At 43.8% G+C, this 22755-nt stretch overlaps 1 pseudogene; it reads right to left on the bottom strand.

Moving 5' to 3' along the window:
* The window catches only part of LOC115184207 (serine/threonine-protein kinase ULK4-like), a 30683-nt pseudogene extending 27243 nt beyond the window's left edge, over positions 1-3440 (bottom strand).
* Positions 3441-22755: the final 19315 nt, after the last annotated feature.

The following is a 22755-nucleotide window of genomic DNA, read 5'->3' as shown; positions in this document are numbered from 1 at the left end:
TATCAGCAAGAAATAATAATGATACTAATAATAAAGCTTTAAATTACTACACACCTTTATAAGGTTAGGGTATTTTATTCCCCCCAAAAATATTTAACCTTTATTTAACCAGGTAGGCCAGTTGAGAACAAGTTTCCATTTACAACTGCGACCTGGCCAAGATAAAGCAAACAGTACGACAAGAACAACAACACAGAGTTACACAAACAAACATACAGTCAATAACACAATAGAAAAATCTATGTACAGTGTGTGCAAATGTAGAAAGTAGGGAGGTAAGGTGGCAATAAACAGGCCATGGAGCGAAATAATTACAATTTAGCATTAATACTGGAGTGATAGATGTGCAGATGATGATGCGCAAGTAGAGATACTGGGGTGCAAAAGAGCAAGAGGATAAGTAACAATATGGGGAAGAGGTATTTCGGTGTGCTATTTACAGATTGGCTGTGTACAGGTGCAGTGATCGGTAAGCTGCTCTGACAGCTGATGCTTAAAGTTAGAGAGGGAGATATAAGACTCCAGCTTCAGTGATTTTTGCAATTGGTTCCAGTCATTGGCAGCAGAGAACTGGAAGGAAAGGCAGCCAAAGGAAGTGTTGGCTTTGGGGATGACCAGTGAAATAGACCTGCTGGAGTGCGTGCTACGGTGTTGGTGTTACTATAGTGACCAGTGAGCTGAGATAAGGCGGGGCTTTACCTAGCAACGACTTATAGATGACCTGGAGCCAGTGGGTTTGGCGACGAATATGTAGTGAGGGCCAGCCAACGAGAGTATACAGGTCGCAGTGGGGGTAGTATATGGGGCTTTGGTGACAAAACGGATGGCACTGTGATAGACTACATCCATTTGCTGAGTAGAGTGTTGGAGGCTATTTTGTAAATGACATCGCCGAAGTCAAGGATCGGTAGAATAGTCCGTTTTACGAGGGTATGTTTGGGCAGCATGAGTGAAGGAGGCTTTGTTACGAAAATAGGAAGCCGATTCTAGATTTCATTTTGATTGGAGATGCTTGATGTGGAGTCTGGAAGGAGAGTTTACAGTCTAACCAGACATCTAGGTATTTGTAGTTGTCCACTATATTCTAGGTCAGAACCGTCCAGAGTAGTGATGCTAGTCAGGCGGGAGGGTGTCCGGCAGCAAATCGGCTGAAGAGCATGAACTTAGTTTTATTGCATTTAAAAGCAGCTGGAGGCCACGGAAGGAGAGTTGTTATTGGCATTGAAGCTTGTTTGGAGGTTGTTAACACAGTGTCCAAAGAAGGGCCAGATGTATACAGAATGGTGTCGTCTGCGTAGAGGTGGATCAGAGAATCACTATCACCAGACATCATGATATATACAGAGAAAAGAGTCGGCCGAGAAGGAATGAACCCTGTGGCACCCCCATAGAGATCGCCAGAGGTTCGGACAACAGGCCCTCCGATTTGACACACTGAACTCTATCTGAAAAGTAGTTGGCGAACCAGGCGAGGCAGTCATTTGAGAAGCCAAGGCTATTGAGTCTGCTGATAAGAATGTGGTGATTGACAGTCAAAGGCCTTGGCCAGGTTGATGAAGACGTCTGCACAGTACTGTCTTTTATCGATGGCGGTTTATGATATCGTTTAGGACCTTGAGCGTGGGCTGAGGTGCACCCATGACCAGCTCTGAAACCAGATTTGCATAGTGGAGAAGGGGTACGGTGAGATTTCGAAATGGTCGGTGATCTTGGCTTTGGAAGATTTTAGAAAGGCAGGCAGGATGGATATAGGTCTATAACAGTTTGGGTCTAGAGTGCTTTCCAATCTTTGGGGATCTCAGACAACACGAAAGAGAGGTTGAATAGGCTAGTAATAGGGGTTGCCAACAATTTTCGGCAGATCATTTTAGAAAGAGAGGGTCCAGATTGTCTAGCCCCAGCTGATTTCTAGAGATCCAGATTTTGCAGTTCTTTCAGAACATCAGCCTGTCTGGATTTGAGTGTAGGAGAAGAGGGGCCTTGGGCAAGTTTGCTGCAGGGGGTCGCTGAGATGTTGGCCGGTAGGGATAGCCCGGTGGAAAGCATGGCCAGTGGTAAGAAAAATGCTTATTGAAGTGATCGATTATCGTAGATTTATCGGTGGTGACAATGTTTCCTATCCTCAGTGCAGTGGGCAGCTGGGAGGAGGTGCTCTTATTCTCCATGGACTTTACAGTGTCCCAAAACATAGTGTTTCCACACAACCATATCTCCATGTCGGCCACCTGTGCTAATTAGTTATCTAGCGTGCTCTGACCAACTGTGTGTAAATGTTAACTTTGGAGAAAGTGTATTTCGTCACAGCTTATGGATCTGTGCAGTAGGCTAAGTGTCTCCGTTTTTATTTGAAATATTATTTCTCACTGATATGAAAGATAAGGAGCATATGTTTTGAAAACCGTTTTTGCAAGGTGATGATTATTGATGCTTCTAAACGTTAAAGCACAGTGTCAGAATTGTAGTTCACACACATCCAACAATGTGCGAAGCTAACTGATGAAAACCTACAGATAATAAGGGTTTTTCAAGAAGCATATAGCACCCTCCAGCTGTGAGGAAGAGTGATGTCATCATGTTCGATGGTTCAAGTGGAATGTGAAACTGGTAGCGATCAGCGTGGATTTTGGACCACACTCCCACCCGGCTTTCTCTACAACTTGATGAAATCTGTCGCATCCGATTCTGTGTTATAGTACTGCACTCTTATTATTTTTTCGCCATAACTTGGAGGCTCTCTGAGACAGTGTGTAGCTAAACGCTGATGCTGAACGAAACCAAGAAACGAAACATAGCATGCTGCCTGCGCTACTTTTCTTTCATCCGTAGGCTACATTGCTTCAGAAGTTTTCTCCCCAAATGTAAGCGACGGCGAAGGTGTTTTTGTACGTTTCTTTGGTTGTTCATGCACTTTTACTTTTTGTGCTATTTAGTATTTTGTCTATAAACAGACCAACAGTTCATGGACAATATTTTAGAAAAGCGGGTGGTCTCCATTTACGGAACACAATTGGCGAGTGAATGAATTGAGGCCATACACAGAAAGGAAACAGTTGATTAGGCACTACGAACTGAAATCATTCGGAATCTTTGTCGCTATTCACGTGGTAAGTGTCATCACAGTTCATTGAGTATCGGCTGCCTACAATTGGAAACATTGTGTCAACGTAAATAAATACTGATTATTATGTAGCATATGCACACCTTGTGTTACACCCCTACCTCATTTGCGCAACTGTATATAGACTTTTTCTACTGTGTTATTGACTGTATGTTTGTTTATTCCATGTGTAACTCTGTGTTGTTGTATGTGTCGAACTGCTTTGCTTGATCTGGCCAGGTCGCAGTTGAAAATGAGGACTGTTCTCAACTAGCCACCCTACCTGGTTTAAATAAAGCTGAAATAAAATAAATAACTCACTGACCGACATTTTGACAGGTTACTTTATGTGCACGAGAGTGCCCCAGCTTGTGGATCAGTAGATGTGATGTGACATTCTGATTCCATTTATCTCCCTCCTTAAATCCAGATGCCAAATCGAGCCGTGTGTCTAGAGGCAGGGTTTAATACGCTTTCTTATACAAAGCAGATTGATCCGATTACATTCAAGCTTTCTTAACGTTTAACTGAACCAACACTGAGGCCATAATGGCTTGCTGTCTTCAAGGTATATTTGATCAGTGTTTCATGCAGAGGACCTGGTGGCCTGGGAGTCTTTTTCTTGAGGGCCCACGATGGACTCTAAATGATAGCAGTCGAGAAGGCACATGATCTGCCTGTCAAAACATACACCATAACAAATTCCCCTATAGTCATGCTTCATTCCCAAAATATTTTTGTAACATTTTTTTATCACAATGACACCTTCCTTTTATTTCCATTATATGAGCAGTGAGGTAATGGATCTTAACCCGCTGCATAACCTAACACATATTGGTTCCACTTTGTTCCTTTCATGTCTCCAGACGTACAAGCTTTCCAGATGCTGGCTATGTTTGGCCAGAAGCATAGGCCACCATTCCCAGACTTTAAAGGCAGAGATACTGAGGCCACCTGGACTATTTACATTGACACCCCTCCCCTTTGTTTTTACACTGCTGCTACTCACTGTTTATTATCTATGCATAGTCATTTTACCCCTACCTACATGTACAAATTACCTCAACTAACTCCGTTATTGTTGTTTTACTGTTACTTTTTATTTTATTTTTTACTTTAGTTATTTAGTAAATGTTTTCTAACCAACAATGCAGTTCAAGAAATGGAGTTTAAGTGCTTGTAAGTAAGCATTTCACGGTAAGTCTACTACACCTGTTGTATTCGTCACGTGACAATAACATTTTATTGATTTTGATTTGCTTTTAGCTGTTCTCAACTACACACACACATAATTTATATCTGATACCACCTGGCATTTTGAGATCCAATATTCAAGGCCACATTAAATGCACTAGTTCAAACATACATGTGTGTTCATAATCATGCCCTATTGGTACCATGCCAGACTTTCATGCATTGGTTATTGAGGCTGCTCTCAACTACTCAACCACACACACACACAGGTCTGTGGTGGTGGTTTCCATCTGATACGGTGGCACATCCAATACTCAAGGCCACATTAAGTTCAAACAATCATGTGTGTCATAATACTAATCATGCCCTATTGACCATTGTGAAACACGTGTCACATAGGTGCCCTTACTAAATCACCCTGGTGCCTGAAACTGAAAGCAGCCTATACTCTACTGCTGTCTGAAGATGGCTCTTGGTGTGTGTGTGTGTGTGTGTGTGTGTGTGTTGGTGGTGTGTGTTGTGTGTGTGTGTGTGTGTTGTCTGTGTCTGTGTCTCAGTCAGGATCAGCCGGGGCCATGCCATCCATGCGTGATTATAATCCCTGTGTTTTAACAGATTGCATCCGAGCAGCTCAATAATTGTGCCATTCCTGCAGCAGAGAGAGATGATGGGTTGTATAACCAACCACTACAGATGAGCATTAGGACTGGGGTTATCATATTGTTCTTGACATAGTTCATGATCCCACTGTGATTTAGTGTGGAGAGGACTTTCGAGGAACACATGGGTCCATTGCTTTCCTACTCATTTCACAATCTCTGGGAAAAGCGACTGGCCTTATTACGGTCTCTTGCATTTTCTCATCCTCTTAATGCATGAGTTGATTTCTTCTTCTCTGCTCTTCTGCACGTGTGTTTTGGCCTGAACGCCTGGAGAGCTTGGTCGTGTTCCCCTGCTCAGACGTTGCGTGCATCAACCAATGGTTGGTGTCACATCATCATCGACTGTTTTGCCGTTGGGCACCAGATTGCCTATAACATATGATGTGGTAACTGATGCCTATCCAGGCCGTTGTTAGATCTGGTATACTTCAGCAACACCTGGGCAGAGGAACGCTCCCCTCATCTCTCTAGCTCACCCCAACTTCACTCTCTCGCTCACCCCTAACCTCACTCTCTCTCTCACCCCTAACCTCACTCTCTCGCTCACCCCTAACCTCACTCTCTCGCTCACCCTAACATGACTCTCTCGCTCACCCCTAACCTCACTCTCTCTCTCCTCCGCTCACCCTAACCTCACTCTCTCGCTCACCCCTAACATGACTCTCTCGCTCACACCTAACCTCACTCTCTCGCTCACCCCTAACCTCTCTCTCTCGCTCACCCCTAACCTCACTCTCTCGCTCACCCCTAACCTCACTCTCTCGCTCACCCCTAACCTCACTCTCTTTCACCCCTAACCTCACTCCTCTCACCCCTAACCTCTCTCTCTCTCTCTCTCTCGCTCACCCCTAACTCTCCTCTCTCTCTCGCTCACCCCTAACTTCTCTCTCTCTCTCGCTCACCCCTAACTCTCTCTCTCTCTCTCGTCCGCTCACCCACTAGCACCTCTCTCTCCTCTCCTCTCTTCACCCCTAACCTCTCTCTCTCGTCTCACCCAAACCTCTCTCTCTCTCTCTCTTTCTCGCTACCCTAACTTCTCCTCTCTCTCTCGCTCACCCCTAACCTCTCTCTCTCTGCTCCCCCCAAACCTCTCTCTTCTCTCTCTCTCTCGCTCACCCAAACCTCTCTCTCTCTCTCTCTCTCTCGCTCACCCCAAACCTCACTCTCGCTCACCCCTAACCTCACTCTCTCTCCCTCTCCTAACCCCTCTCCCCCTCTTTCACCTCTAACTCTCACTGCACCTCCTATTTTATGCAGCCAGTATCACTCACTATAATTAGGTGGTTCATGTTGTGTCTGTATGTCCAGTCAATGCCTGCTAGGCTAGATTGTTTGGGCCTATCCTATTCTAACTTGCCTAGAGCTGAGGTATAGACAGGCTAATGGACTGATGAAATAAGAGGGTCCACTCTTGCAGTCACTTCTCTCTATTCTTACATACAGTAATTATTGAAGCATGTTTTACTAGTGAACGTCTACTGCCTACGTAACCAACACTTACTGAGCCTTTACAGTTCATATCTATTTCTGCAGTCGATCAGGCACTACATCTCTCCATTTAGTCTAATACAGCTCATATCTATTTCTGCAGTTGATCAGGCACTACATCTCTCCATCTAGTCTAATACAGCTCATATCTATTTCTGCAGTTGAATCAGGCACTACATCTCTCCATTTAGTCTAATACAGTTCATATCTATTTCTGCAGTCGATCATTGTGTTTACTTGATAGCTACATACACAAATAGCTAGCTAGAACAAAAGTGTTAATAAGATTAAAATTCATTAAAAAGATTTAAAAGCAAGTCAACATCAATCTAACATCAATATCCCGTTCCTCTTTTTCACCAGTTTGTGCAACATGCTGAGAGGCAGTTTCATCATTCAAAGAATTGAAGCAAGTAACCCCTCAGATGACTAACAATTAATTCATCCCTAGTATAAATGTTAAACTAAAGGTTTTTTCTACAGTTGAAGTTGAACTGTTTTTTTAATCAAATGAGGTTCACATCATCTGTCTAATCTCACAAGCATTCACATTTGAAATTATATGCATGATTTGTTGATAGTTTTATAGTTGATATCCTGAGGCACACTAGCTAGCGTTAGCCATGGCAGAAAGACATGGAGACTCCTCCTTTCAGCAAGTCCAGATTAACTGCCTGCCTCACTACAGTGTGCCTGAGTCTCCTGCTGGAATGAGGCATGTTGGGGCTCTGAGCTCAGCTCCATTCTTTGGCCTCTCCCCCTTGTAATAAAGCTTTTGTTTTTTTTGGGGCAATGGGCATCCCCACTTTCTGCCTTTCTACCCAATCACAGCTACAGACAGCAGCTTCAAATATTGCTCAACACAGAGCTGACTGCTTGAACAGGAGGGACAACCCTTTTCCTCTAGTTGTTGGGAAATGTAGGCCAGTGTCCTAGCAGTTGGCTGCTGGCAGCAGAACACTGTCCGAGGGTCCAATTAGAATGAGCAGGTTTAATTTCTAGTTGACCTCTCCCCCCCCCACTTGTATATGACAGATTCATCGCAACATTTATTCCATGGCAAACAAGGTAGGGGGACAAGTGGGGGACACAAAGTGATTATTAATCATAGCAGAATGAGCAGTTTAACTGTAAGTCTCTACACAGCCACAGATAAAGGAACACACCCTCCCACCCCTTTCCTCAGAAAGTGTTCCTCTGTGTGTGACTGAGGCAGTCAACAGAAGCAGGCCTCTGAGTTGATCCATAATGCCTCCACTCCCGTTGTTCTCTCCTTTGTTCAGTTAGTTTCAGGGGGACTGTTAAGAAAGAGTTACATTACTTTGGAGACGTGCCCTGAAATATAATGGGAGAGAGAGAGCAGACCAGAGTTCCTGTGGAAAATGTGAGACCTCGGAATGAGCTGGCGGAGAGAAAACCCATTAAAGAAACATTTTTCATTCAGCTAGCTATTAATAGTCATGCAGGCTAATGGTGTCTAGTTGAATGCATAGTTTTTCTGGTGACATAAGTATCTCTAGGCTACTTGTCATCAGTCAGACCTGTGTCCTCGGTGAGGTTGTTTTTTTCTCATATCAGACCTCAGTCCAAATGGGCACCCTATTCCCTATATAATGCCCATAGTGCTCTGTCAAAAGTAGTGCCACTATATAGGGAATAAAGTGCCATTTGAACACAGCCCAGGTGCTAGTAGGAATTGCAGTTTGATGTTTGAGGTGACTATGGGCAGCATGTGTTGGTTTGTTTCCAATGAGGGTCAGTGGAATACATGATTGGATTAGGCCTACTCTAGACGTGACAGTAAATGAATAGATTGTGCTGACCCTCAGGTGGGGCTGTAGTCCTGGTAGGAGGGAGGTCAGTACACTGAAAGGCTGTTATGTTCGTAGTCTGGTTCAGACAGAGAGCTCTGGTATGTATGCATATCATTTACCATGTGAACGTCTTCCAAGTTCTTTATTTTTGATTGATTTGTTGGGATCCCCATTAGCCTCCGTCAGTGTTGACAGCTAGTCTTGCTGGTGTCCTACATATAACGAAAAATACATCACTGACAAAATACTTTACAATTTAGTTAATCAAGATAACTTGTGTTTATTACTGGAATGGTCTCAGGGTAGCCTTGTTCTAGATGTGCTGGTGTTTATTACTGGAATGGGTCTCAGGGTAGCCTTGTTTAGATGTGCTGGTGTTTATTACTGGAATGGTCTTAGGGTAGCCTTGTTCTAGATGTGCTGGTGTTTATTACTGGAATGGTCTCAGGGTAGCCTTGTTCTAGATGTGCTGGGTGTTTATTACTGGAATGGTCTCAGGGTAGCCTTGTTCTAGATGTGCTGGTGTTTATTACTGGAATGGTCTCAGGGTAGCCTTGTTCTAGATGTGCTGGTGTTTATTACTGGAATGGTCTCAGGGTAGCCTCTGTTCTAGATGTGCTGGTGTTTATTACTGGAATGGTCTCAGGGTAGCCTTGTTCTAGATGTGCTGGTGTTTATTACTGGAATGGTCTCTAGGTAGCCTTGTTCTAGATGTGCTGGTGTTTATTACTGGAATGGGTCTCTCAGGGTAGCCTTGTTCCTAGATGTGCTTGGTGTTTATTACTACTGGATGGTCTCAGGGTAGCCTTGTTCTTAGATGTGCTGGTTTGTTTATGACTGGAAATGGTCTCAGGGTAGCCTTTGGTTCCTAGATGTGCTGGTGTTTATTAGCTGGGAATGGTCTCAGGGTAGCCTTGTTTCAGATGTGCTGGTGTTTATTACTGGAAGGGTCCTCAGGGTAGCCTTGTTCTAGATGTGCTGGTGTTTATTACTGGAATGGTCTCAGGGTAGCCTTGTTCTAGATGTGCTGGTGTTTATTTACTGGAATGGTCTCAGGGTAGCTTGTTCTAGAGGTGCTGGTGTTTTACTTACTGGAATGGTCTCAAGGGTAGCCTGTGTTCTAGATGTGCCTGGTGTTTATTACTGGACTGGACTCAGGTAGCCTTGTTCTAGATGTGCTGGTGTTTATTACTGGAATGGACTCAGGGTAGCCTTGTTCTAGATGTGCTGGTGTTTATTACTGGAATGGTCTCAGGGTAGCCTTGTTCTAGATGTGCTGGTGTTTATTACTGGAATGGACTCAGGGTAGCCTTGTTCTAGATGTGCTGGCGTTTATTACTGGAATGGACTCAGGGTAGCCTTGTTCTAGATGTGCTGGTGTTTATTACTGGAATGGTGTCAGGGTAGCCTTGTTCTAGATGTGCTGGTGTTTATTACTGGAATGGTGTCAGGGTAGCCTTGTTCTAGATGTGCTGGTGTTTATTACTGGAATGGTCTCAGGGTAGCCTTGTTCTAGATGTGCTGGTGTTTATTACTGGAATGGTCTCAGGGTAGCCTTGTTCTAGATGTGCTGGTGTTTATTACTGGAATGGACTCAGGGTAGCCCTTGTTCTAGATGTGCTGGCGTTATTACTGGAATGGACTCAGGGTAGCCTTGTTCTAGATGTGCTGGCGTTTATTACTGGAATGGACTCAGGGTAGCCTTGTTCTAGATGTGCTGGCGTTTATTACTGGACTGGACTCAGGGTAGCCTTGTTTCTAGATGTGCTGGTGTTTATTACTGGAATGGCCTCAGGGTAGCCTTGTTCTAGATGTGCTGGTGTTTATTACTGGAATGGTCTCAGGGTAGCCTTGTTCTAGATGTGCTGGTGTTTATTACTGGAATGGTCTCAGGGTAGCCTTGTTTCTAGATTGTTGGTGTTTATTACTGGAATGGTCTCAGGGTAGCCTTGTTCTAGATGTGCTGGTGTTTATTACTGGAATGGGTCTCAGGGTAGCCTGTTCTAGATTGTGCTGGTGTTTATTACTGGAATGGACTCAGGGTAGCCTTGTTCTAGATGTGCTTTTATATTCAGCCAACTTCACTGACTATGGTTCCATCAGATATGGACCAGGCTAGTCTCGGAGTGCATTGAAAATGTTGAGAGGATCATTTTAGGAACTCATTATTTTCATCCTTCTAGTTGCCAGTGTCTGTATCATTTTTGAGGACCGGGTTGGCACATTTAGTCATGTAAGACAAACACAAGTGGTATCAGAGAGGGCAATAACGTTGTCACAATGTGTTGTGTGTTCTAATCAATGTAGTTATAAATCCCCTTTTTACATCCAGCAGTTATCACAACGTGCTATACAGAAACCCAGCCTAAAACCCCAAACAGCATGCAGATTATGAAGCACGGTGGCTAGCGAAAAATTCCCCTAGAAAGGCAGGAACCTAGGAAGAAACCTAGAGAGGAAACCAGGCTATGAGGGGTGGCCAGTCCTCTTCTGGCTGTGCCGGGTGGAGATTAAAAGAGCACGTGGCCAATTGAGGCCAGATTGTTCTTCAAGATGTTCAAACATTCAAAGATAACCGCAGGGTCAAATATTAATGGTCACAGTGGTTGTGACTGTTGAGCTGTTCTCTAGTGTGTCGTGAACCTTGTTTAGATAAAACATCTATGCCCCCGTGACACTTTGGAGGGTTTCCCCTACACTGAACTCAGGACCTGGGTGGTGGCTACAGCAGTTAGTGTCCTTGCACAGGTCAGTTTTTTGGAGCTGCACCCACGCCGGCCACATCAATTCCTAGCCCCACCCGATATCCGACATCGGAACAGATTTTTTTTCCCCTCATCCCAACCCACACACACAGAATTGTTCCTAGAGCTGATCCATGACCCGCCAAATAACATCAGTTTAATTGTTTTTATTAGTCCAGAGTAGTAGGTTATTATTCCCTTCCCTGAATGAATGAATTTGTCTGCATGTCTATTCAACATTTGGATAAAAGGAAACCGTGATATGCCCAGATACGTAGTCCAAAATCGTTCCTGACAGGCAGTGCTGATGTCCTTTATCCTGCATCCTCTCTAAAACTGACACAATCAGATTCATCAGAATAACTAGGAGACTTTGCAGCATGACTTAAAGCAACAGCTGAACAGTGTCCTCAAGGGGTGTTGCTTTCCATGACTGTAATTCCTCCGATGAAATAGCCTGCTGGGTCTTTGAGTCCACAGCATGGGTTGGCTCAAATTAATTAATTCAGGAAGTAAACTGAAATTACAATTCAATGATTGAAAAGGAGCATCTAATTTTAATGACCTCTAAGTTGAAAAGGAAAGCTATTTATGTGGAAAGTTTTTAAATGGTGTTTTTTTAAATTCAAATCAGTGAAATGACTGCCTTCAGTGAGAATTGAGCTCAACACTGGTCCACAGTGCCAGTGAGAATTGAGCCCAACACTGGTCCACAGTGCAGTGAGAATTGAGCCCAACACTGGTCCACAGTGCAGTGAGAATTGAGCCCAACACTGGTCCACAGTGCAGTGAGAATTGAGCCCAACACTGGTCCACAGTGCAGTGAGAATTGAGCCCAACACTGGTCCACAGTGCAGTGAGAATTGAGCCCAACACTGGTCCACAGTGCAGATGAGAATTGAGCCCAACACTGGTCCACAGTGCAGTGAATGACAGGGTTGAAAGGGAATATCTTTGTGATCACATGAGTCCTTTCTGAGAAGCTCTGTCTATGGATTTGTATGTGATTTTCTGGCTAGGGAGTGTCTGCAGGGGGGGCAGGGTTGTAACCACTCAGCACCAGATGGGAGGATGGTATCATATGACCCCTTAAGGTCATAAACACACAATACAACACCTGGGAAGCCTTTGTCTCCCGGACCTTCATTTTAGGGTTGTCAACGATACCATTATCACGATACTCAGAATATTGTGGCAAGGAAACAAAGCTTGAAGCGGATTTAGATTTCTGAGAAAACAGTCCTAATGATAGACAACAAACAGCATGATGTTGTCACATTTGTTTATTTTGCAAGCTATAGCATCCACAAGTTTACATAAAGTAGGGTTTTATCAGACCATAGAGTTTAGTCTAATCCGTGTTTTCTTTTTTGCCATGGAAAATCTGCTATCGTAGTATAGCGATACTGGTATTGTGACAACACTACTTCATTTCACCTTTAGATGTATCTCTATGATGTTTTCTGTGTCTACATCAGCCATCTGTCTGGACTAGATCACTCCATGTGTCATAGAATCTCATTCTCGTTCTGTTGGCACGGTTACATTTTCTGTGTTGTCTTGTCAATGTTTTATTAGCCACTGTCTGCTGCTCTCAGAATATATATCCTCCTCCAGTCATGTTGGTGTGTCATGGTGTGAGCAGCATTCTGTCATTGATCATAGCCCAGGAACCTTATGGGTGGGATTTGGACACTTCTGTGTTCTAGTTGAATCACCATCATTGACTGGTTGAGCTAAAAAGTGCATTTTTTTTCAGCTGCTCTATCTAGTTATGTTTTACAGTCTTTTACACCACATGAAAGGGTAGGCTGGGCATGGTGCGAAGCCCTGGGTTGGCGTGGTGCGAAGCCTGGGTTGCAAATACTTGACATTTAAAAAATATATACTTAATCTTAATCTGTGTCCTGACTTAATGAACAATAGAAAAAGTCCCAAAACTGCAAGCCCCGCCCAGGTTTTAACTTGAGGTCTAATGGTGATTGGGCTTGGGTTTCCATTAGAGGTCGACCGATTATGATTTTTCAACGCCGATACCGATTATTGGAGGACCCAAAAAGGCCGATACCGATTAATCGGGCAATTTAATTAGGTTAGGTACATTCGTGCAACGATTGTGCTTTTTTCTCAAATGCGCTTTTGTTAAATCATCCCCCGTTTGGCGAAGTTGGCTGTCTTTGTTAGGAAGAAATAGTATTCACACAGTTCGCAACGAGCCAGGCGGCCCAAAACTACATTTTACATTTACATTTACATTTAAGTCATTTAGCAGACGCTCTTATCCAGAGCGACTTACAAATTGGTGCATTCACCTTATGATATCCAGTGGAACAACCACTTTACAATAGTGCATCAAACTGCTGCATATACCCTGACTCTGTGCACAGAACGCAAGAGAAGTGACACAATTTCCCTAGTTAAAAGAAATTCATGTTAGCAGGCAATATTAACTAATATGCAGGTTTAAAAATATATACTTGTGTATTGATTTTAAGAAAGGCGTTGATGTTTATGGTTAGGTACACATTGGTGCAGCGACAGTGCTTTTTTGGCGAATGTGCTTGTTAAATCACCCGTTTGGCAAAGTAGGTCCTGTGTGGCTCAGTTGGTAGAGCATGGTGTTTTGCAACGCCAGGGTTGTGGGTTCGATTCCCACGGGGGATCAGTATGGGGAAAAAATGTATGAATGCATGCATTCACTACTGTAAGTTGCTCTGGATAAGAGCGTCTGATAAATGACTAAAATGTAAAAATGTTTAATGTATTTGCCTAAGGAGTATGTAAACTTCCGACTTTAAGTACATGATGTAATGAGGCCACCTAAAATTTTGCGCTTCTTGTGCAACTAGCCCACAATGTTTGCTGTGTGGATCGAGCAGTCAACAAGTCGAACAATCATTTGAAAGAGTAATAAAATGTCAGCGAGACAACTCAAAGGCGAAATCCATTAAAGCCAAGATAATTGAATTCATTGTCCTTGACAATCAACCGTTCTCTGACGTGGGTGATGGTTGGCTTTCACCGACTCGAGCACCGGTACACGCTATCTATTTTTCAGATGTTGCCCTACTGGAGTTACACACAGTTATTAGCGCCACTGCTATTAGCTTCACGACATACATACTATGGAATGCCGTTTGTATCTTTTTTGACACGCAAAGACGCAGTAGCACTGTCAAAGCTGTACAAAAGTCTGCAAACACCGGCCACGAACGATTGGTTTACAATACGCGTTGGTAATAAAGCATAATTTGTTCCACCTCAACTTCTGGGGTAGCTAGCTTTAGCTTGGTACCTAGCTAGCACCAATACAACCAGCCTGAAAACAATGACCAGTAGAAAATGCAGTCATTTTCATTATTCTTAGCAATGATTTAGGAATCATTGTGACTAAGTATTAGCTAGGTTGCCACTTGTTCCACTATTGAAATTGAACTTCAGTCATTGAAAATAAATAACTAGCTAAAGTTATAAGCAGCCAGGTAGCTTCATCTGGCTAGTGAGGTTCAACCAGACCAGGTTATGTGTTGTATTTGGTAGCATTGCCTTTAAATTGTTTAACTTGGGTCAAACATTTCGGGTAGCCTTTCACAAGCTTCCCACAATAAGTTGGGTGAATTTTGGCCCATTCCTCCTGACAGAGCTGGTGTAACTAAGTCAGGTTTGTAGGCCTCCTTGCTCGCATACGCTTTTCAGTTCTGCCCACAAATGTTCTATAGGCTTGAGGTTAGGGTTTTGTGATGGCCACTCCAATACCTTGACTTTGAATGTCCTTAAGCCATTTTGCCACAACTTTGGAAGTATGCTTGGGGTCATTGTCCATTTGGGAGACCCATTTGCGACCCAGCTTTAACTTCCTGACTGATGTCTTGAGATGTTGCTTCAATATATCCACATCTTTTTCCTTCCTCACTATGCCATCTATTTTGTGAAGTGTACCAGTCCCTCCTGCAGCAAAGCACCCCACAACATGATGCTGCCACTCCCATGCTTCACGGTTGGGATAGTGTTCTTTGGCTTGTGAACCTCCCACTTTTTCCTCCAAACATAACGATGGTCATTATGGCCAACAGTTCTATTTTTGTTTTATCAGGACCAGAGGACATTTCTCCAAAAGTACTTATCTTTGTCTCCAGTGCAGTTGCAAACTGTAGTCTGGCTTTTTTATGGCGGTTTTGGAGCAATGGCTTCTTCCTTGATGTGCGGCCTTTCAGGTTATGTCGATATAGGACTTGTTTTACTGTGGATATAGATACTTTCGTACCTGTTTCCTCCAGCATCTTCACAAGGTCCTTTGCTGTTGTTCTGGGATTGATTTGCACTTTTCGCCACCAAAGTACGTTCATCTCTAGGAGACAGAACGCGTCTCCTTCCTGAGCGATATGATGGCGCGTGGTCCCATGGTGTTTATACTTGCATACTATTGTTTGTACAGATGAACGTGGTACCTTCAGGCGTTTGGAAATTGCTCCCAAGGATGAACCAGACCTTGTGGAGGTCTACAATTCTTTTTCTGAGGTCTTGGCTGATTCTTTTGATTTTCCCATGATGTCAATCAAAGATGCACTGAGTTTGAAGGTAGGCCTTGAAATACATCCACAGGTACACCTCCAATTGGCTCAAATGATGTCAATTAGCCTAAGCCATGACATCCTTTTCTGGAATATTCCAAGCTGTTTAGAGGCACAGTCAACTTTAGTGTATGTAAACTACTGGAATTGTGATACAGTGACTATAAGTGAAATAATCTGTCTGTAAACAATTGTTGGACAAATTACTTGTCATGCACAAAGTAGATGTCCTAACTGACTTGCCACAACCGATAGTTTCTTAACCTGTTGGGGCTATGGGCAGTATTTGGCACGGCCGGATAAAAAACGTACCCGATTTAAACTGGTTACTACTCTTGCCCAGAAACAAGAATATGCATATAATTAGTAGATTGGATAGAAAACACTCTAAAGTTTCTAAAACTGTTTGAATGGTGTCTGGAGTATAACAGAACTCATATGGCAGGCCAAACCTGAGAGGATTCCATACAGGAAGTGCCCTGTCTGACAATTTGTTCTCCTTCTGTGGCATCTCTATCAAAAATACAGCATCTCTGCTGTACCGTGACATTTTCTAAGGCTTCCATGGCTCTCAGAAGGCACCAGAAAGTGGAATGATGTCTCTGCAGTCTCTGGGTGAAAAACAGCAGGAGTTTTGGTGAGTGGTCAGGCAGGGAACAATGGCACTGGAGATGCGCGTCCACGAGACGACTCCATGTTTTTCTTTCAGTCTTTGAATGAATACAACGTCGCCCGGTTGGAATATTATCGCTATTTTACGAGAAAAATCGCATAAAAATTGATTTTAAACAGCGTTTGACATGCTTCGAAGTACAGTAATGGAATATTTTGAATTTTTTTGTCACGAAATGCGCTCGCGCGTCACCCTTCGGATTGTGACCTGAACGCACGAACAAAACGGAGCTATTTGAATATAACTATGGATTATTTGGAACCAAAACAACATTTGTTGTTGAAGTAGAAGTCCTGGGAGTGCATTCTGACGAAGAACAGCAAAGGTAATCCAATTTTTCTTATAGTAAATCTGAGTTTGGTGAGGGCCAAACTTGGTGGGTGTCAAATTAGCCCGGCCATCACGGCTAGCTATCTACTCAAAATATTGCAAAATGTGCTTTCGCCTAAAAGCTATTTTAAAATCTGACACCGCGATTGCATAAAGGAGTTCTGTATCTATAATTCTTAAAATAATTGTTATGTATTCTGTGAACATTAATCGTGAGTAATTTAGTAAATTCACCGGCAGTTTGCGGTGGGTATGCTAGTTCTGAATATCACATACTAATGTAAAAAGCTGTTTTTAATATAAATATGAACTTGATTTAACAAAACATGCATGTATTGCATAACGTAATGTCCTAGGAGTGTCATCTGATGAAGATCATCAAAGGTTAGTGCTGCATTTAGCTGTGGTTTTGGTTTTTGTGACATATGCTTGCTTTGAAAATGGCTGTGTGATTATTTTTGGCAGGGTACTCTCCTGACATAATCTAATGTTTTGCTTTCGCTGTAAAGCCTTTTTTAAATCGGACAATGTGGTTAGATTAACGAGAGTCTTATCTTTCAAATGGTGTAAATAGTCCTATGTTTGAGAACTTTGAATTATGACATTTTTTGGTTTAAATTTGGCGCTCTGATTTGTCACTGGCTGTTGAATTGTGTGGGACGATTTCATCCCACGTACCCTAGAGAGGTTTTAACAAGACATTTGTGGAGTGGTTGAAACACAAGTTTTAATGACTCCAACATAAGTGTATGTAAACTTCCGACTTCAACTGTAGGTATGCACTGCAGCTTTGACATCAGTTTTTAACATCGGCGTTAAACTAGACATCAGGCCGATACCGATGTTGGCATTTTTGCTAATATCGTCCGATTCCGATATGTTCACCGATATATCGTGCATCCCTGCTTGTGTTACTAAGTGCCCTGGTGTTAACGGTCCATAAAGTACGGCCTTGCAACTCCCAATGTGCTTTTCAGCTATTGCTAAGTGGTGCCGGGCTGATCAATGGAACTTCTAGGGAATGCTAATGTGGAGCAGTCTGTTTGTGTAACACAGAGAAGTGAAGTCACAGTGTAGTTTATGGGCTGTGTGTCCTGTTGGTGAGTTATTGTGTGGTGCTGGTGTTCCAGAACCATCAGACTGGAACAAATCCTTTCACTAAAGAAATAGCACGGTGTGGAACACACTTTTTCTGAGAGAATTCCTGTACTGATCTCTCTCTCTCTCTCGCTCGCTCTCGCTCGCGCTCTCTCGCTCTCGCTCTCGCTCGCGCTCTCTCGCTCTCGCTCTCTCTCTCTTTCTCTCCCTCTCTCTCTCTTTCTCTCCACTCTCTCTTTCTCTCAACTCTCTCTTTCTCTCAAATCTCTCTTTCTCTCAACTCTCTCTTTCTCTCAAATCTCTCTCTTTCTCTCAACTCTCTCTCTTTCTCTCTTTCTCTCACACTCCTCTCTTTCTCTCCACTCTCTCTCTCTTTCTCTCCATCTCTCTCTCTCTCTCCTCTCCTCTCCTCTCTCTCTCCCTCCTCTCTCTCTCCTTCTCTCCCTCTCTCCACTCTCTCTCGCTCTCTCTTCCTCTCTTCTCTCCACTCTCTCTCTCTCTCTCTTTCTCTCCACCTCTCTCTCTCTCTTTCTCTCCACTCTCTCTCTCTCTGCACTCTTGATAACAATCCTGACCTTGAGTCTGTGGTCCAAGCTGCCTGACCCATGTACTGAGAGTCAGTGAGTCAGAGTAACTGACAGAGAGGTCTGTTTAAAGTGCCAGGCTTGGCCATCCATCTCTGTAATGTCCCTGAGGTTGTTCAGGCTGTCACAAAGGTAATGGACTGGGACAATGTATTTAGAGGGAGTAGATGAGGCATCATCACCACATGAAAACAGGGCATTGAGTTGAATATTGATTCATTGAGTAGAGCAGACCTTTTCCCCCTGTGTGTGTGTGTGTGTGGCTGTGTTTTGTTGATGACATTTACACTAAAGAGTCAGCTGCAGGATCATGCTGCTATGCATCTCTGGTGGTATCGCTGCTGTGCTCAAACACACTCACGTGTGTGTGTGTGTGCGTGTGTGTGTGTGTGTATCCAGTATGTGTAGACAGCTATAGCAGGAACAGCAGTAGCAGGAATGTGTGGCACAGCAGCACTGGCCCTCTGAGCTCACGGCCCCCTAGCCTACAGGCTGATGATACGATGGTGATGTGATCAGTGTGCGCTTGGCTCAGCTTTCCCCACGTGGAGGTTCGCTGCCCGGGCTCATGTGGCTGCTGACGAGGGGAGGGATACAGGCTGTCGGCCCACAGAGGCTGTCTGGCCCACACAGTGTGCATCCCAGATAGCACCCTATTCACTACGTCGTGCACTACATTTGACCTGAGCCCTGTGGGCCCTACCTGCACTACTATGTACTACATGGGGAATAGAGTGCCATTGGGGACAGTTGCTACACTACATCGCCCTCCAAGCAAGGTTGTTCAGTCTGTTCTCCTTCCCCAGCACGTGCAAATATCCTCCTGTTAATGAGTGTCTCCCTGTATTTATATTTCTGGTCAATTTACTGATTTTATATCATTCCTTATTATGCAGCATTGTTGAGAGTCAACCTGCAAGTAAGCATTTCATTGTACTGTGTACCATGTTTATCCTGTGCATATGACAAATTGATTTGGTGTGTGTGTGTGTGTGTGTGTGTGTGAGTGTGAGAGAGAGTGTTCACGTGGGCAGATCATCTCTCCTGTAATTGGTGTTGTCATGGGGATCTATCCAGAGGTCTCTTAGGTTGTACTCTTGTCTGGCACAAGGCCAGTAACCTTAGCCACCACACTGACTCCACAGTTCTATCAGGTCAGTAACCTTAGCCACCACGCTGACTCCACAGTTCTATCAGGTCAGTAACCTTAGCCACCACACTGACTCCACAGTTCTATCAGGTCAGTAACCTTAGCCACCACGCTGACTCCACAGTTCTACCAGGTCAGTAACCTATGTCACTACTACGCTGACTCCACAGTTCTATCAGTGCCAGGCGAGCTTCTCAGACATCTGCTATGGGAACACTGTGAATATGCACAGTGCCAATATGACCCACCATCACTCATGTGTGGATCCTGGATGTCAGACCTCTACATCAAGAAAACCAGAGCTGTGCTTTTATTGGTCACAGTTCAATTGATGGCTCTATAACCAATAGTCTTAAAGTGGTCATAAATATTCAGTAGGATTTGAATGTGAATGATATTGAAAGCCCTCCAACTACCTTGTGTTGTCCAGTATGTTAGTTGTGTAATGTATTATGAATGGTGTGTTCATTCCCAATGCTCAGGCGCTTCAACCGATTGTAGTATTCCCTGGTTTCTGGGGCTGTTGCGTCATATCACATCACGTGACATCATGTAGAATAATATTGCATGCTTTGTAGAGGTCATATTACAATGGCAAGAGCCTTTAGGTGGTAGTTTTAAGGGCTTTCAGTCATCTGTTGCTGGGGGCAGTGTGTGTGTGTGTGTGAGAGAGAGCGAGATCTGCTTTCCATACACACATGTATGATGACCTCAGTTGACCCTTTGTTCAGGTTTAGCAGCTGTAAAAAGGGAATTTACAGCAAAAATAGTGACAAATAACGGCACAGCCTTGTCTTCTGCATATAAACTCAGCAAAAAAAGAAACGTCAACTGTGTTAATTTTCAGCAAACTTAACGTGTAAATATTTGTATGAACATAACAAGATTCAACAACTGAGACATAAACTGAACAAGTTCCACAGACATGTGACTAACAGAAATTGAATAATGTGTCCCTGAACAAAGGGGAGTCAAAATCAAAAGTAACAGTCAGTATCTGGTGTGGCCCCCAGCTGCATTAAGTACTGCAGTGCATCTCCTACTCATGGGCTGCACCAGATTGGCCAGTTCTTGCTGTGAGATGTTACCCCACTCTTCCACCAAGGCTCCTGCAAGTTCCCAGACAATTCTGGGGGAATGGCCCTAGCCCTCACCCTCCGATACAACAGGTCCCAGACGTGCTCAATGGGATTGCGATCCGGACTCTTCCCTGGCCATGGCAGAACACTGACATCCTGTCTTGCAGGAAATCACGCACAGAACGAGCAGTATGGCTGGTGGCATTGTCATTCTGGAGGGTCATGTCAGGATGAGCCTGCGGAAGGGTACCACATGAGGGAGGAGGATGTCTTGCCTGCAATGACAACAAGCTCAGTCCGATGATATTGTGACACACCGCCCCAGACCATGACGGACCCACCTCCTCCAACTCGATCCTGCTCCAGAGTTCAGGCCTCGGTGTAACGCTCATTCCTCATCGATAAACATGAATCCGACCATCACCCCTGGTGAGACAAAACCGCGACTCGTCAGTGATGAGCACTTTTTGCCAGTCCTGTCTGGTCCAGCGACGGTGGGTTTGTGCCCATAGGTGACGTTGTTGCCGTTGATGTCTGGTGAGGACCTGCCTTACAACAGGCCTACAAGCCCTCAGTCCAGCCTCTCTCAGCCTATTGCGGACAGTCTGAGCACTGATGAAGGGATTGTGCGTTCCTAGTGTAACTCGGGCAGTTGTTGTTGCCATCCTGTACCTGTCCCGCAGGTGTGATGTTCGGATGTACCGATCCTGTGCAGGCGTTGTTACACGTGGTCTGCCACTGCGAGGATGATCAGCTGTCCATTCTGTCTCCCTATAGCGCTGTCTTCGGCATCTCACAGTACGGACATTGCAATTTATTGGCCTGGCCACAGCTGCAGTCCTCATGCCTCCTTGCAGCATGCCTAAGGCACGTTCACACAGATGAGCAGGGACCCTGGGCATCTTTCTTTTGGTGTTTTACAGAGTCAGTAGAAAGGCCTCTTTAGTGTCCTAAGTTTTCATAACTGTGACCTTATTTGCCTACCATCTGTAAGCTGTTAGTGTCTCTTAACGACCGTTCCACAGGTGCATGTTCATTAATTGTTAATGGTTCATTGAACAAGCATGGGAAACAGTGTTTAAACCCTTTACAATGAAGATCTGTGAAGTTATTTGGACTTTTACGAATGATCTTTGAAAGACAGGGTCCTGAAAAAGGGTTTCTTTTTTTGCTGAGTTTACAAGGTCTGTCCTCAAACAGTACAACTACAGCAAGATGTAGACTGGATACGTACTATATTTAACACATTTCAATGTTATCATTGAAGTAACTTACATTTCCCCAGTAAGCTCCCGTGTCTACTCTTGTTTTCTCTGGCAGAGCTCACAAAGGGAGGCAGCAGCCTGACCCAGCAGGTCATAGTGAACAGTACCGGGAGTGGCTGATCTATCGCTGTGCATCACTATTGCAATGTGGGCTTATGCAAGCTGTAATGAAGTCAGTAAGGAAATGAACTGCAGCATAGAATGGAAAACTAATATCACTCTTGGGTGGGGTTGGGATAAGAAAACTAACATTGTAATTCATTATATTTTTTGGTTGAGTCTTGACTTTTAAACATATAAACTTATCCAATGTATTTAGTAGAATTATCATAGCAGGTAGAATGATCATAGAATCATCTTGCTCAAGTGAATAGAAATGCTGTGACTCAATTTTGTTTTGATAGCCGGCAGGAGTAGACTGACAGCGCCTCCTGCTTTAACCTGACCTCTGACCTCTGCTTTAAGTACAGACAACAGTGAGAAATAGAGGAGCTAAGGAAAGGAGGGAAGTAAAAAGCAAAGTGGTCTGCTATTTATAGCAAGTGTTTCAACATCACTGGTCTTGAGTTCAGTCTGGGATATGGTGTGTAATATTGTCTGTAATGTCCCCCTAGCTAGCCAGTAACCTCTTACTGTATCTAGGTAGATATGGTGTGTAATATTGTCTGTAATGTCTCCTAGCTAGCCAGTAACCTCTTACTGTATCTAGGTAGATATGGTGTGTAATATTGTCTGTAATGTCTCCTAGCTAGCCAGTAACCTCTTACTGTATCTAGGTAGATATGGTGTGTAATATTGTCTGTAATGTCCCCTAGCTAGCCAGTAACCTCTTACTGTCTAGTTAGATATGGTGTGTAATATTGTCTGTAATGTCTCCTAGCTAGCCAGTAACCTCTTACTGTATCTAGGTAGAAATGGTGTGTAATATTGTCTGTAATGTCCCCTAGCTAGCCAGTAACCTCTTACTGTATCTAGGTAGATATGGTGTGTAATATTGTCTGTAATG

This window comes from Salmo trutta, unplaced genomic scaffold (assembly GCF_901001165.1).
Source record: "Salmo trutta unplaced genomic scaffold, fSalTru1.1, whole genome shotgun sequence".
Lineage (NCBI taxonomy): Eukaryota > Metazoa > Chordata > Actinopteri > Salmoniformes > Salmonidae > Salmo > Salmo trutta.
This window is presented reverse-complemented; position numbering and strand designations above follow the sequence as displayed.